At 47.6% G+C, this 14,652-nt stretch overlaps 1 protein-coding gene and 1 pseudogene across 1 annotated transcript in view; both read left to right on the top strand.

The window, feature by feature from the left end:
• ANKRD42 (ankyrin repeat domain 42) overlaps positions 1–14,652 on the top strand; it is a 428,468-nt gene that overhangs the window by 78,448 nt on the left and 335,368 nt on the right. The gene's annotated exons all lie outside the window — the stretch shown is intronic.
• Positions 4,438–12,303, top strand: LOC147696849 (centromere protein P-like; annotated as a pseudogene).

Genomic DNA, 14,652 nt, shown 5'->3' on the forward strand with positions numbered 1-14,652 from the left:
ATGGGCAGGGGGAAGCTTCAAAGGCATGCCGCCTCTGTGAACTTCTCCAGACCATTTGCTGTACCCAGCAACTGGCCCTCACCAGTTCTAACCCCCACTAAGCGGGAAGACTGGAGGGAAAAACTACGTCAGGAAGGGGGGTGTGCCAGCCTGTGCCAACCCCACCCCTCAGGTAGGGGTGACGAGGTAAAGCACGACCCCGGGCTCCGGCCATCTTGTAGATGGGGAGCCCTGCCCATTCCCAGCTAGGCTCCTGCCCCCCTCACACAGGAGAGGAACAGGCTAGGGGGTGTACTCACCCCAGGACAGGGACCCATTGGTCCCTGTCCTTGCCCTACCTGTAACGCCCCTAAATTCAGTATTTAGGGGCTCCCTGAACCTTCCTTCCTCAGATCCCGATACGAAAAGAAGAAAGAAGATCAAGAAGAAGAAGACCCGTGGTGGAGCTGCTAACAACAGGACGACAACAACTGACTTAGCCCCTGCCGTACTTGCCTGTCGATCCTGGAACCTGCTCCTGCCTAATCACGGTGACTCCTGCAGACAGCAACCTTGGGACACCCAGAGGACCTGCCTGCCTTGACCCTCTTAAAGACTGGGATTTCCATCAGCAGAGGCTCTGCTGCAACAACCCACCTGGTGCCAACCAGGAAGCTCCAGACCAACCCACTCTGCACCCGGTGAGCCCGGGCCAGGCCCAACCGAACCAAGACCACGAGGACGTCCCCCCGGCGACTGGGACCCCAAGTCCAGTGCCCAAAGACCCTCCTCGACGAACCAGCCGATGCCTGCAGAATCAGAACCAGGGGCCACCCCAACCGCAACCAGCCGAGGGTAAGCTTTTCCGACACCCAAAGACACCACTGCACCCGGCACCCTACAGCCCCCTGTGCCTCCCTTTGGGGTACCTACTTGGATTCCAAGATCCCCACTTACCTCCCGAAGTGCTGGTCGCCCCTGGAGAGTCTCCGTCCCCGAGCCTGCAGCCTTTGTTCCTTTTTGACCTTTCCCATTGGATAAAATTGAGCGCCCGACGGCTCAAGAGCACCCTGCACCCAGACGCCCGAATGCCGCTGGCTGTGCCACCTTTGTCCTAACCTACTTCCCCCCTTGCCCTGAGCAGGTAACCAGGAGCCCAGCTCCCACAGCTGCGTGGCCTGCTAGCCAGCAGCCACCAACCGACGGCCCCCTTTCCCCCATTGGATATCATAGGGCCTACCTACCTCTGCACCCGGCCGGCCTTGCGCTGCTGGGGCGGAACCGACTGTACTTACCTGACCCTGGTGGAACCCTGAGTCTATACCCGGAACCTTAACTTCACCAGCCAAGTACTCACCTGGAAACCGGTAACTCACTTACCTGCCATTGGATAACATTGACCCATTTTGACTCAAAAATTTCTACGTACAAAGTTTTGAAAACTGCAAATATTCACATAAAATCAACCGAAGTCCGAATTCCGGAGTACTCACCTGCGAGCAGGCGAGAAGCCAGTACTGTACCTTGCAGCCTAGTACTGAACCGCAAAAGTAATCCTTACCGGGTTTACTAGTAATCTGTATTTTCTCCATAGGAACCCATTGTCTGCTTTTCTATGAAATTTCTTCTGTCTACTTTTGAAAACTTTAAATATTCTTTAAAAATCATACGAAATACTGAAACGCAATTACCTACCTGTTTTAAGTTCAGACCCCAGTGCTGGCCCTAGAAGCCCAGTACTGGATTACAAAAGTAATGCGATCATAATTTATCTACAACCTGAATTTTCTCCCATTGAATAACATTGCCAGATTGTCATTGAAAAGTTTCTAAGTGTGGACTTTTAAACCGCTTTATATTAATGAAAATTCACCACAGTAACTAAATGTTTTTGCTAATCTGGTTTCAGCTTAGACCCCAGGCCTGAATCTAAGATCTAGTCCTGGAACTACTAAAGTAATCTGTACTGTAATCAACTGTACTTTTAAGGTAACAATCCATTGAGCTCAATGCTAAAGTGTGCCTAGACTTGAGTTGCCTTCAGCAACTCCTGTACCTATTGTGTTCACCAATGTTATTGCTTCCTTGCAAAGTAATTACATTAGAGTTCTCATATCTAGCAAAGTATATTTTTATGCCTGTTGGTTCTAAAAATAAAACAACCATATCTTTGGATATACAAACCATTGGCCTGGAGTTCAGTCTTTGAGTGTGTGAAATCCTTTGCTGACTGAGTGTGTACAACAAATGCTTTGCATTGCCCTCTGGTACTGCTTTACTGCTCGACCAAGCTACCACTTTTGAGAGTAAGGTCAGTCCAGTCCTGACTTTAACCTCTGTTATACCTTTGGGGTTTGTGGACTCCATACACACTGTACTTCATTATTGTCCAGTATATATAGAGCCTCTTTCTCACAAACTGTATTCCCTATATTCGGTGCATGGGTGCTCCTGTGCCCTACGTTGTGGATTTTATTTACTGCGTTACCCGTAATAGAAGCGAAGTTGCACTTTACTGTGTAATAAATAAATTTGGGGTGATTTAGGATGAACTGTGATGACATACCTAATCACATATGGTGATTCATGTGTTTTTCTTGGTATAACTGAACTGCTGCATTTACAGCCCAGATGTTATATGTGTAATTGTATGCCTAGCAATGACAGGATAATGAGTATTATTTCAGGACCTGCATAGTATGTACAGTGATGGTGTATAGTATCTCTATGACATGTACAACATATAAGTCTTAGCTTATTGCACACCCTGGGATGTTATGACAATTGTTTAATTAGCAAAGTGATTTATGGTTCATGTGGTTTTTATCTATGTTTATATACAATATGTGTGTGTTGCACAAATGCTTTACACATCGCCTCTGGGATAAGCCGGACTGCTCTGCTAAACTACCAAGAGGGTGAGCAGGGGTTATCTTGAGTGTGTAACTCCCTTAACCTGACTAGAGTGGTGGGTTCATCCTGGCTTAGGTGCAAACCCTAGCCAACCAGAAATCCAATTTCTAACCCTTGTTCTGCCACTTTTGGGACAATAATTCATATCCTTGCAGATTTCATGCTGAGACAGTACCTGACAGGCAGTGCTTTACATAAAAGAGGCAATGCGCTCCATGCTGTAGGGCAAGATAATTACTTCTGCACATGCTTTCAAAGAGTTTATAATAACTTAGACATCACTTCCAGTAATAACCAAATCCTTTTAAAGCCACATGATCTGCTGATACCAGGAATATTATAATCCAGGGATTTGAATTTTTCCTCAAAAGATGAATTGACGTTATAACCAAGATGGAGTAAGCATAGCTGCCACGTTCTCAGTTCATGCAACACTACTATATTTCCTCTATCCTTCAGTTCGGCATTCCAGTACGTTGTGTGTGACACTGTGAGTGACATTTTATCATGAGCGGAAGATGGCAGGTTAATCCTGAAGCATTTTTTACTGCAAAAAAATCCTGAATCAATCTATGCGACTGCCAGCATGATGGCCTGGGAGAATTGCACCTTCAGACCCTAAACAGGATTGTAATGTACCTCAGTTGCAACCTACACCACACACACTACTTCTCTTGTAGTATATCCCCGTTCTGCCAAATCAGCCCTGCAGCTAAAACCGTCGCACCACATTGACCTGAAACCAGAAATGCATTTGCGATGGGGAATAGCCCCATCAATAAACATGGTGAATTGATACTTTTTCTCAGGTTAAGCTATTAAGTGTAGTATGTAAGGACTTTAAGCATTTTTTTAAATGCTTTTGTTTATGATGAAGTGAGATTCATTAGGTCCCGTTTCCGCCACCTGCATGGAGTCAGCGCCTCCAGAGTCTCCTCTGACTTACACGCTGTTTAAAAACAGCCAACCATGTACTCACAGAGCCCATAAACAAACCATATTGTTTATTAGATCTCGCCTAGAGTTGCAGCCCGAATGCGCTGCATCGCTTTGCGAGGCATGCAGTATACACTATAGTGTGGAAGCTCCGCCCACTCTCCGGCCCATCTTCTTCATTGGCTTAGGTTCTAAATGCTGCCTTCCGATTGGTTTTAAGCGTGTTTGTTCCTCCCCATGACAGCCATGTCGGTCATTTGTATCCTTCCATGGCTATTGGCCCCTGCACCTCACAGACTACTTTTTTCACGTCCCTCCCGACCCCCCCTGTGACTTCTTTGGGCCCCTTCCCTTGTGTTTGTGCCTTCTCGCGCCCGCCTTCACTCCCGTTTTCAATGCCATAGGTCTTGCGTAAATTCGAGTCCTATTGCATTGCCAATGCTTGTTTATTTCACTGTCCTTCTTCTGTGTGTTTTTTCGCGCAGTCCCTTGTCTTTGTCAATTACTGTTGTGTTACCCTCAGTTTTTGAAAGCAGCGCCATTGTACATAAAAGCCCTCCAGTTACGTGCAGGCTCTGAAATATTTGCGCTTTAGAATTGACCGTTGGAATGTTGTGCCAGTATGAGGATGAAATCCGGTTCTTGGAGGATGAAATCCATCTGCTAACAGAGAAGTTCCGCAGCCAACGGAAATTCACGCATCACAAGGGTGAACACCTTCCGATGACTCCGCTTAAAACATCTAAAAATGCAACCGATCTGGAAGGAGAGCTTGAACTGTTGAAGTTCGAGCTCGCGTACCTTAAAGAGCTCACAGGCACTGAATTCACAGAGTACTCGAGGAAATCAGCGGAAAGAAACTACAACAAAACCTTGTACACCTACAAGCTAACAGGGAAATGCGGCTGCCTGTCTTTTACCCTTGAGTTTGAGCTACTTCGCAATCTGCAAAATGACACTGCTTCCGCTGTTGTTACAGATCTGAACATCGTAATTATTGAATTGGAGGGCGATTCCGAGCTGAGGACATTTGTATCCAGTATAGACGAGAAGAAAACCCCTTTTGCTTTTCTTTCGCGCTTTCTCTGCATTCTCTGAATGTTGTGTCATCGTAAAAAAACTTTTTGTCGTTTCAATGAACGGTATCCTGTTTTTTAGGTCGAGGACCGTAGGCTGCGCTTGCGCAGTCTCGGTCAGAGATTTAGGGCCAGATGTAGGTAATTTGTATTTTCCAATTCTTAAATACTGACTCATACCGAATCGGTAATTCAGAATCGGAAAATGGTATGTAGGTAAAACATCGGTAAAAGTTACCGATTCGGAATGACTCTGTATCTGGATTCGGTATTTTCCGAATCGGTAAATTCCGATTCGGTAAAATCCGATTTGTTAAAACCCATTCATTCCTATGGGCCATTGGTAAATTCCGAATCGGTAAAATCCGAATCGGTAAAACCCATTCATACCTATGGGCCAGGAGGCCCATAGGAATGAATGGGTTTTACTGAATCGGATTTTACCGAATCAGAATTTACCGATTCGGAAAAACCGATTCGGTAAATACCGAAACGGCAGTTTGAAATTCGACATGTGAGCCTGCTAACCAATCAGGATCACCCTACCCACCCCACAACCAAGGCCCAGAGAATCCAACCAATCAGAATGAAGCACCCCTCCCCAGTACCTGGGAGTGGCCACACCCATGCAGGTGCACAGCAACTGAACAAACAATTGAGCTGAGGTGAGAGGAGCAGAGCATCCAGAGCCAAGCAGTGCTACAGAATGGAGTCCCAGGAAGGGCAAAAGGATGGTGGGGAGCGCAAAAGAAAGATAAAGTTCAGCCCAGCAGAACTGCAGGTGGCTGTAGAAGAAATAGTAAGTCACTACAACCAAATATTTGGAAGACAGTCTCTGCATGTTGCAGAGTCTGTGAAGAGGAACATATGGCTTGGCATACAGGGCAAAGCCAATGCCATTGGTGTGACGCACCAGGAGATCGAGGAAATTAAAAAGCGATGGTATGGCCTGCGCATCATAACCAAAAAGAAGATTGCTGCCCAAAAAAAGGATGCTGGTGTGACAGGAGGTAGTAGGAGAAAGCACCAAAACTTTCTGAGATGGAGGAGCTTGTAGAAACAACCCTGGAGCCAGAATGCATCCATGGGATTGGAGACCTGGACAGTACAGCCAGAGCATCAAAGAAACAAGGTAAGATGCATGTACCCTAATCCACAACCACTACCCTGAACCCGTACCCCACTGTGTAACGTCATGACACTACAGAACACCTCATACTTAGGGCCAGCAATGCATCATGGGAGACGTAGTCATGAGTACATACATGCAATGCATACACCACAAGACTCCGCAAGGCATGCCACACACATCTCCAAACACACAATGTACACTGGGCAAAGGTGTGTAAAGTATTTATTTAAGAAGTACACACACGTGAACACCAACATTGACCCTATGTCAATTTCATTCCACAGGAGAGTCCTCACGCAGTTCAGCACCACCAAGGGAGGAGAGGGCACCAGCAACTAAGAGAAGTGAGAAGGAGAAACAAAGCACAGGTCATAGCGCTGTAGAAGGAGCCAACAACACAACCCAGGAAGCCTCAACACCAGAGCGATCCTCAACACCTGTCCCGCTACCACCTCTATTGTTTGGCTCTCCTGAGGTGGAAAGCACACCACTTACACCCAAACCAACTTCCAGGTCGACCATGCAGGGAAGGATAAGTAGGGCAGATGTGCCCCCTCAGAGGATCCTGCAAACCTCTGATGAGGAGGATGATGATGTTGCAGATCGGACATTTGCACCTGTGGCTGACAAGGCCAGATCACCGATCACTGCTGGCGCCGCGCGCACCAGTGTCCTTGGCAGGAGGGCACGTGAGGCTGGCGATGGGCAGGAAGGTGGGAGCGTATTCTGTGGCCTGGAGGCCACAATGGTCAAAGTACAGCGCGTGCAGGCCAAGGCAGTGATGGCTGTGCATAGGCAGGTTTGCAGCATGAACAACAAAATGACAAACATTGACAAGGGAATAGGCCACATTGCCTATAGTTTGAAGGCAATTTCCAAGGGGATGTCGGACATCTCTACCTACATGGGTGTACTGTCAGATAAGTTGGACAGGGATCAACTTGAGCGCCGCAGGGAGCGGCAGTATATGCGGCAGCAGTCCAAGGCACTAAACAGATTTGCAACATCCACATCCCTACTGTGCCGCCGCTCAATTTCCATGCAGGATGCAATTGTGCACTGCTGCACAGGCTTGACAAGGGGCATGGGAAGAGTGACCTCTGCGATGGAGCAGATGCTCACAACACAAACAGCCAATGCTGGTGACACGGGTGTGGAGGAGACAGAGGGGTCCACCAGCAGGAGTGGCTCCAGCACACCTGTACCAGAGGTGCACAGGAGCGGCAGGCACAGCAATGCTGAGTCAGGCCCCAGCCAAGATTTGGAATCCCTGACACATCAATCCCAGAATGTAGTGCGTGGGCGTAAGCATTGAACATTGCCAGGAATGCACAGGACTGCTCACAGTCACGGCAACTGAGCACATGCAGTCGTGCAGATGGACATTTAAAGACAATGGCTTTCCTATTATGACTCGGATGTAGTGAATATTAAACTACAATTGTCATACACTATTCCTGTTTGTGTGTCATACATTACCTAGAAATATCTACATGTAATCTCTGTCCGTCTCAATCTTCCATCTGTCGCTGCTGCTCCTGCTGCTTGGGGGTCTACATGTTCTTGGTCATCATCAATGTCCTCGTGATGTGTCACCTCCACCTCTGTTCCTTCTTTGGTGGCAAGATTGTGCAACATGGCACAGGTCACTATAATCTTGCAACACATGATGGGGGTGTACTGTCGTGCTCCTCCACTCTTGTGGAGGCAGCAGAACCTGCTCTTGAGGAGTCCAAATGTACGCTCCACTACGTTGCGAGTTGACCTGTGTGTCACATTGTAACGTCTTTCGGCTCTGTTAGCTGGATTGAGGTATGGTGTGAGCACAAAGGAACGCAGGGCATATGCACTATCGCCTAGGAGAGAATGAGAGGTCCATGAGTTGCATACACATGACACTTACATCTGCCATTCATATCAGGGTGTGTTACACTTATTTACCTAGCAGATATCCATCACCAAAATCTTCAGCAACAAGACGTGTGTATATTCCGCTGTTCTGGAATATGTAGGAGTCGTGCGTGCTCCCTGGATATTTGGCCACTATGTCAGGGATGATGTTGGCAGCATTGCATATCATCTGCACATTGATGGAGTGTGTCGACTTACGATTTCTGTAGATGTGTTCAGTGGCTGCAGGTGGGCATAGTGGAATGTGGGTGCCATCTATGCAGCCTATCACATGTGGGAAGTGTGCCAATCCATAGAAGTCAGTTTTAGTTTTTGCAAGTTCCGTAGGTGTGTCAGGGAACCGGATGTAATGTTCCATTCTCTGCGTCATGGCAGGAACTTCTTGAAGAAACGGGACAGGCAGCTCTGTGATACACCACCAACTTCAGCAATCACACTCTGGTAGCTCCCAGAGGCAAGCAGGTGTAGGCACCTGCACATGGGGTTGGATGGGTTGGGCCCTGGGTCTTGGGTGATCCAGGTATGGGTGGAGGTCCCTAATTAAGTCCAGGATGGTTCTGGGGTGTAGCCTGTACCTCTGCAGTATCTCCGGCTCAGTCAGTTGGAATATGGTGATCCTCTGTCTGTAGACCTTCTCCTCCCTTTGCCAGACCCTCTCTCCTGCTGCCTGTAGCCTGTGTCGCCTTGCAATCACATAGAATGCCGCCATTCTTGTAACACTGTTGCATTTTAGGCCCTTTTTTTATAGCCTGCACCTGGTTACCACCTGCTTTTAGTCCATGGTAAATACCGACTCTTAAATACCGAATTTCATGATTCGGTAAATAAGGACTCTGTAAATACGGAATAGGTAAATACCGATTCGGTAAATATGGAATCGGTAAATACAGAATCGGATTTTTACCGATTCATATTTTCAGATTCGGTAAATTTTTGACACCTACATCTCATTTTCCAGATACCGGTCGGTAACGGCCAAAATTACCGATTTTGAGCCGTTACCGACCGGTATTGGGCGACCTACATCGGGCCCCAAATGTTTTGTAGAGTTGGGCTTGAACCCGTCCCTCTTCTCCATTGCTGGCCTCGTGAATGCTGGCCAGCCATTGGAGGAGAGGGGCGTCACTCCCTTTAAGCCCCGTCTTTTCCCGGTTCGGGGGCGTTTTTTTCTCTCTTCTTTCTCTCCCTGACGTCATCGGGAGAGAGCACGCCCCTCAGCACGCTGCCTGCACGCTCAAGTCAGCTCTCTGATTGGTGTTCCTTATTAACCAATCAGAGGGCCGACTGGCGCATGCAGGCAGTGTGAGCAGACTCTGTGCCCAGACCCTTGGCTCAGCTCGTCCACGTCTACCTTTGATGAGGAGTCGATGAACATTGTGGCTTTATTTTTAAGCGTGGCTAGCTTTTGTTGTGTCATTCATGAATGAGTGTGCCAAACTCGGTCGGAGTGTGTGGACCAGCCGTGGGATGTTGCCGACAGACTGACACGCTCATCGTCCACAGCTTTTCCAGGTAGAAGCCAAGCATCCATGTTGTAGTTGAAAGGCCACAGTCCACAGACGACGAGTTCGGAAACTTTGCATTAACTTTCGGTGACGCAGATGGGACAGCGCTTGACGCGGAGCCGTGGCGCCGGGGACCAGGGCTGAAAGCGCTATCCGGTGCGCTGCAACCTTTAGCATCCGAGCTTTGTAGATTGGGACAGTAACCAAACAATACTGCTACCTTTCCGCTTCGTCCACTGAGAGCCCCATTGTGGGCTTTTTCTTCCTCTGAGTGCCTCCGTAAAAGTGGGGTTTTGTCGCGCTTTATCTCGCCGCCGAAACAAAATGAGCTTTTCCGTTCTTTTTTGTTGTCCTCCATGAAGAGTGCCCGTTGTGCAGTCGTGACTCTCGGACATACTGCAAGCGGCACTGATTGCATGTTTCCCCCACATCTTGGTGTCTTTCAGCCTTTTAAAACATCCGCCGCTTGCTGGACATCAAACGGTACAATCGTCTCGCAACCTTTCATTGCCTCGTGCTGGCTATAGTTGTAAACACTTTTCCCGTTCCAAATTTACCATCTCGTGTTTTCAAGCCTTCAATGTTGTGTTAAATTGGACAGTAGCCCCTCACCCACTTTTCTATTTGTCAGATCAAGTCAAGTTCGAAAAAAATGCACCATGTCCTCTGACATTTTCACTGCGAATTGGATTTTGTGAAACCGCAGAACCTGTGAATAGAAAGAGCAGGTATGGCGCAAGGAGGACGAGAGGCGACAGGAAGATGCACATGGATCTGCGGAGGGGAATGGAGGTGAGGAGAGGTTGGGATTTCGGGAGCTCTCGGCCAGCTGAGCTGCTGCCAGGGGGCACGGAGGACGCCACCCGCAGGCCTGGCAGTGTTTCTGGGATTGCAGCATGTACGTACATTGTAGAACAAGCATTTAAATGTATATGTTTACGTTCCTGGTGCATCTGAATTGTAACACTATACGCATTTAAAAGGAATTTGCGTTTGCTATGTTCATTTGGGTTAGATTTCGAGTTGTTCTCTTCCATAATTATTGTAAACCTTTATCTGGCTTGATTCTGAGAAATAAGCAGGGTCTGTGTGCAACCCTTTAGAAGCAGAGCCACCTTCCAGTTATCACAGCTGGTTCCAACCTGTCAGCACCACCGTGCCATCCTTCCACAACACCACTGCGCCATCCTCCCACAGCACCACTGCGCCATCCTTCTACAGCACCACCGCGCCATCCTTCTACAGCACCACTGCGCCATACTTCTACAGCACCACTCCCCCATGCTTCCACAGCACCACTCCCCCATGATTCCACAGCACCACCCCTCCATGCTTCCACAGCACCACCACTCCATGCTTCCATAGCACCACCACTCTATCCTTCCACAGCACCACCGCGCCATCCTTCTACAGCACCACAGCGCCATTCTTCTACAGCACCACCGCGCCATCCTTCTACAGCACCACTGTGCCATCCTTCTACAGCCCCACTCCCCCATGCTTCCACAGCACCACTCCCCCATGATTCCACAGCACCACCACTCCATGCTTCCATAGCACCACCACTCCATGCTTCCACAGCACCATCCTTCCACAGCACCACCACTCTATCCTTCCACAGCACCACCACTCCATTCTTCCAAAGCACCACCTCTCCATCCTTCCACAGCACCACTGCGCAATCCTTCCACAGCACCACTGCGCCATCCTTCCCCAGCACCACTGCGCCATCCTTCCATAGCACCACTGCGCAATCCTTCCACAGCACCACAGCGCCATCCTTCCACAGCACCACCGCGCCATCCTACCACAGTCTGTGTGTGTGCGTGGCTCTGTCTGTGTGTGTGCGTGGCTCTGTCTGTGTGTGTGCGTGGCTCTGTCTGTGTGTGTGCATGCCTCTGTCTGTGTGTTTGCGTGGCTCTGTCTGTGTGTGTTTGTGGCTCTGTGTGTGTGCGTGTCTCTGTCTGTGTGTGTGCGTGGCTCTGTCTGTGTGTGTGCATGGCTCTGTCTGTGTGTTTGCGCGGCTCTCTGTATGTGTGCACGGCTCTGTGTGTGTGTGTTCGCGGCTCTGTCTGTGTGTGTGCGCGGCTCTCTGTATGTGTGCACGGCTCTGTGTGTGTGTGCGCGGCTCTGTCTGTGTGTGTGTGCGCGCGGCTCTGTTTTTGTGTGTGTGCATGGCTCTGTCTGTGTGTGTGTGTGTGTGCGCGCGGCTCTGTCTGTGTGTGTGGCTCTGTCTGTATGTGTGTGCGTGGCTCTGTCTGTGTGTGTGTGCACGGCTCTGTCTGTGTGTGTGTGCGTGGCTCTGTCTGTGTGTGTGTGCGTGGCTCTGTCTGTGTGTGTGTGCGTGGCTCTGTATGTGTGTGTGGGTGGCTTTGTGTGTGTGGCTCTGTGTATGGGTGCAAATGCAATAGGTCTCGCATTTGTGAGCAATTAAGCTATTGGCATTGTAAATGACAATCCAATTTATTTATATGTTTTAAAAACAAAAACATAAATAAAAATAATGTCATGAGCAATGCCAATAGCTCTAACTTTAAAAATGCTGAGACCATTGCATTGTAAATGCTTGTTTATCAGGCTGCCAGATGGATCTTCAGCAGATCACATGGTTGTAACCAATTCACAGTTACCCGGAAGTGAATTAATAATTGTCTGACAAAACCTTGTCAGTGAAGAGGGAACGGTGACTCCAGTAGTGCACCTTTTGACTAAAATCCCCGAGCTAGCTCTTGCACTTGACAAGAAGAAAGTTATAGGACGCGCCCCTGCAGCTTTCATAACATTGTTGAAAGTGTACGGGACTGAGACAGCCATTGGAAAAATCATACAAGCAATCGCTATGTTGGAATAAACGTTTTGGAATCTTCATTTTCCAACATTTAACCCCCCCTTCATTAACCGTTTATATCTACCACCTACTAGCCTCGTATATCTTTAAAAAAAAAAATGTATGGCAAAACCAATGAATGCAATGATTAATGTATGATTATAAATTGGGTTTTAAAACCGCCAGCAGATTTTCAATATCTTGTGATTTTGCTAAAATAGGAGCACATGAATTTTGTTTGAATTTTCTGTTGAGATACGACCATCGGTGTAGTACATCTTTACTATCTAGCTCGCCTTGTAGCTCTTTAGTCATCGAGACACCCATTAATTGCTTGGAGTCTACTGTTGCCCAGTGACGGGGTGGATTGAGAACATTGTTCTTGGTGTTTGCTGGTGGTTCACATCAGATAGTGGTTTCTGAGACCCAGGGGCGTAACTAGAACCTTATTTCGGGAGGGGGGCTAGGACTCCCAGCCAGGGCTGGCCCTAGCACTGGTTACGCACGGTGCAACAGACTATTTTGGTGCCCCTCCCCTACATCATGCTCCACAAATTCCCTCAATACCACTCGCCAACAATGCACCTCATCTCTCTATATAGACCCTTTCTGACAAACATGTAAGTTTTTTTTATAGGGCTAATCCTAGATTACTCACACTCAGTTCTTTGATCTGCTTGGTACATGTTCTTTGTAGCAGGCACATTAACCCTCTGCGCTGTGTGGGTGACAGCAGTGCCCATGTGAGTGCACAGTGAGCGATGCAGTAGTGTGAGAGAAGGGTGAGGTGAGTGATGAGTAAGGTGAAAGTGCAGAGTGGGACAAATTAATGTATGGTTAGTGATGGGCTTGTTTGAGTGAGATTGCAGAATGAGCAGTGAGGGGGACAGGTGAGTGAAGTGTCACATGAGTGCAGGGTGAGTAGTGTGCTTGTATGACTGCAGGGTGAGGTACAGGGTGAACAGCGCAAGTGCATTATGAGTGCATTATTAGTGCAGAGTGATCTCTGTGTGTTCAGAGTGAGCGCTGTGCTCTGGTGACCACAGGGTAAGTGGAGGGAGAACGGTGTGAGTTCATGGCGAGTGGCATAAGTGTAGTGTGGTCACTGTTAGTGCAGGGTTTGCAGGTGAATGGTATGAGTGCATGGTGATCGCTGTGAGTGTGAAAGTGACGGGAGAGAATGAGGAGTGAGTTGTCTGAATGCAGGGTATATTCCCAGACGTTTGAAGTAACTCAGCATGTTATTGAGGGCTGACGTAGGGTTTTAGACTTTTGTTAAACTATTGCTAATATGGCATTATTCAGGGTCCAGGCATCGAAGGTGGAGGAAATAAATAATGTGCTGATCCTGCAACAAACTTCCAGTTTTATGATTAGGATTGCCAGCTCATTATATTGATGTCCCAGACGGTACAAAAAATAAGCAGACAGTTAAATCCTATTTTCAGCACTTATCTGTGCATACTTGGAACAGAAAATATAAATGGAAAGCATTTTTAATTGTGTTTTAGGGCGGCCTGAATGATCCTTGACTGATAATTAAAGGGAACAAATACAGAAAAGTCACATTACAAATGAATTCATGCTATTTTATTTATAACCCTATTTAGTGTCAAGATGAGGCCTTTGCAGGCTCTTTAAATAACAAAAGGCTGTAATTTTTCTTTGGGTAACCCTACCATATATTCCTTTTCATGAAATGCATTCTCACACTATGGCATTAAAAGTAAAATATAAATATAAAGAATAGGCATAGTGGGGGCCCAGGGAGTACTCGACTGAAAGAAGAAAAAAAAACGAAGCCTCGGTTACCAGTTTACAAATGTATCTGTAAATATGAAAATGGTCTTTTAAAGACCTCTGAAAAACTTAGGCGTGCCGGAGATAAGACTCCAGACACTGCCCAGCTGAGCCAGGCTGAGACACACGACGGGGGGGCTGAAGTCTTTTCAGCTCTATGGGTGTTGCGCGCCTGGCTGCAATTGTGATCTGATATTTTGGGAAATGTATACAACCGTTGGCCACATCAATGGAGTTTTATGAGGTTTACAACCTCTTTCGCTTATTGAAGTTTCCTTCTCCACGCTTTATAATGGCTGGAGGATGCCAGGCTTTCACCGTAGGTGCCCTCTTTTCCCCCAGTGTATGGATACCCTGCATTTGGCCATCAAAAGTGATAAAGAATGCAATTTACGGTGCTCGGCCTTAGTGTCTTTTTTTTAAAAATGTTTTTATTTTTTTGAAAACCTTTATTTCGAAAAAGTAAAACAAATACAGACCTACAACCACAGGGGCCGGCCAGTAGCAGTAAATATCAAAATCAAAAATAGTACACAGCTCATCAGCCGACAATCCGGGGGTTCAGCAGCGATA

The sequence above is a fragment of the Lissotriton vulgaris genome, chromosome 8, assembly GCF_964263255.1.
Source record: "Lissotriton vulgaris chromosome 8, aLisVul1.2, whole genome shotgun sequence".
NCBI lineage: Eukaryota > Metazoa > Chordata > Amphibia > Caudata > Salamandridae > Lissotriton > Lissotriton vulgaris.